Here is a 3,001-nt window from a genome sequence, read left to right as displayed (position 1 = left end):
TGGAGGTCATAAAAAGAAGTATGGATGGCGTGGCAATTGCAAGATGAAGTCAGAAAAGGGAGTTGGGCCCACAAAAGAGTTGTAAAGCATGAGAAAGGATAAGGGTGGAACTGAAACCCTTCAGCGTTTTCGAATTTGAGAAGAAAGAAAGATTTCCTCCTCAGTAGTTACCCATCACTTTAAGAGAATGGGCAAACTTGGTATTATTATTTATCTTATGATAAAGGTCACGAGTCATAGATTAAGTTACCATATGCACACAGTACACTGGTAAAAAATCACTGAGTAATTAAATTATTATATGCATACTGCTAAACTGATATGGATTTCCATGCGATGAAGAATAAATAGCTCAAATACTGCTGCCACTAATGCACAATGCAGAGGTGGCACGAGCTGTATTATTAAAAATGAATTGTTGGATTAGGCAAACAAGTTGCGCATCCAAACCATCCGATTGAAATTAGAGGGTCCTGATTGAATGATGGCATTTAAATGTAGTCACAAATACAATATTGACAGCAGACTTAGTATATGCTACGATTTTCTACGATGGTTTTGTTTAATCAAGGCAATGTCAACCGCCAACCTTCAAAAAAAAAAGTATACAAGGCAATGAGTTTCAATTTTGTTCATAACTTTCTTATATACATGTATTTGTTTCTGAATAATAGTACGTTAGAAGAAAAAAGATAGATGTATTTGTTTCTTATATACATGTATATAACTTTCTTATATACATGTATTTGTTTCTTTTTCTGCGACCTCTGTGTTGCCTGCAAAAGAAAGTTAAAATAAAAATATAGACAAATAATTTCATACAGTCATTTCATAAATTAAGTGATTGTCGTTGGTAAAAGAGCAGTAAAAGACATACCCTGAGAAGAAATGATCTCAGGGTTAGCACTATTAGATTCCTTAGCCTGCCAATTTACCAGACAATGAGTCTGTGAGTTTAAGCACATTTGTTTCGCAGGCAATCTGGTATTGGGACTGATCTCTCAATAGACTCTTTGCATCTATCGTCTTTTTTAGTGTTTTCGGCCAGAAAATTGTTTTCTAGCACATACAAATACTTTTTATTCAGATTTCAAACCTACTGTCTCACACAAAAAATATTGCCTTAACCGGTTCCGGTTGGTTCTCAGCAAAAACAAATACTAGTGGAAGGTCATACGCGCGTTTGAATTTTTTCGTGGATATTTAAAATTTGAAAGTTTGACCTTATTTATTTATTTTTGTAAAACAATTAGGCCATATGCAGATAAACAGTTTAAATCTACTCATGAAAACTGTGAAAACCAAAAGGCGGTGAATTTGCATAAAATAAATGTTTTATCCTTACATGTTGTTCTCTGTTTCTAGTTTAAGAAGAGACTGAGATACTCCGCTGCTGTGAATTTCAAATCCAGTGGGGCTCCCCCTGGAATAGTTATCTAGAAATGTAGAATCTGCATGTTAGTTGGTCAGGATATAATATAGTATCTATGGAATATAGTATCTCATAATTGACTTAAACAGTTAACAAAATGGAATAAATGAAATTATAATGTTCTTTTTATATAATTTAGACACGTCATGCATCGGTGTTACGGTGACTAATTAGTTATATGCCTTGAACATCTTATCTAAATTAACTAAAATATGCTAAATTACACTAAAATATGCTAATTACGCTAAATTACACTAATTACGGTTAACTATGCTAATTGTACTAAATTACACTAATTACGTTAATTATACTAAATTACGCTTAACTACGCTAAATTACGCTAATTACGCTAAAATACTCTAACTATGCTAAATTATGCTAATTATGCTAAGTTACGCAAGTTGGACACGTTTGTAATAAAAATTAATTTAGGGCTATCGGCGATTAAACTTCCAGAGTTTTCGATGAAAAATAATATAAAACAAAATAATATATATCTAATCAAATTTGACTTCTTTGTAATAAAATTAATTTAGAGCTATCGGCGATTAAACTTTTAGGGTCTTCGGTGAAAAATAACCACAAAATAAATAAAAAATATACCTAATCAAATTGGACTTCTTTGTAATAAAAATTAATTTAGGGCTATCAGCGATTAAACTTCTAGGGTCTTCGGTGAAAAATAACCACAAAATAAATTAAAATATATATAATTGATTTTCTTTATAATAAAAATTAATTTAGAGCTATCGGTGATTAAACTTTCAGGGTCTTCGGTGAAAAATAACCATAAAATAAAATAGAGAAGGGATCAAATTACACTCTTTTTTGGTGACACCGAATTACATTCTATATTTTCAAAGTCCAAACAGTCGATCCAAACCGTTCAACATGATGGATATGTTAAAATGTGCTTGCAGATCAAATTTTATATTTTTTGAAATTTTTTTACTATTTATTAAGATGGATACAAAAATTCAATGGTCTGAATATAGCAATTCACTGACCTTCAAAAAAAAAGAATATAACAATTTTGTTAAATATTTATAATAGTAAAAAAATTCAAAAAAATGTAAAATTTGATCCGCAAGCACATTTTAATATATCCATTATGTTGAACGGTTTGGATCGACTATTTAAATTTTGAAAATCGAGAGTGTAATTTGGTGTCACCAAAAAAGGTGTAATTGGATCCCTCCTCAATAAAATAATATATATCTAAAAGTTTGAATTTATCTCATTGGTCCAAAAAAAATTCCAAACAGAAAAATAATTTTGCAGTTTGTAATATATATATATATGTATGTATTTTTAAAAATTCTCAAACTGTCAAATTATTTTGCGGTTTGAATAGATTTAAAAATAACTTTGGATTTTGAATATAATTGAATATTTATATTAAGTTGGATATTAATAAAAATGTCAGAGTTCAATGCACATCCTATCAAATTAAGTCCGATATCCGAATCACAACGAATTACAAAATTCACGTGGATCAAGTACATATGATTTTAATTCAAATTAAATAGTTCTCATCGAATATCAAATGAAATTTAATGTCCATCAGAC

The sequence above is a fragment of the Carex rostrata genome, chromosome 30 (genome assembly GCF_964058835.1).
Source record: "Carex rostrata chromosome 30, lpCarRost1.2, whole genome shotgun sequence".
Lineage (NCBI taxonomy): Eukaryota > Viridiplantae > Streptophyta > Magnoliopsida > Poales > Cyperaceae > Carex > Carex rostrata.
The sequence above is the reverse complement of the archived record's forward strand: the minus strand, read 5'-3'. Positions refer to the sequence as shown.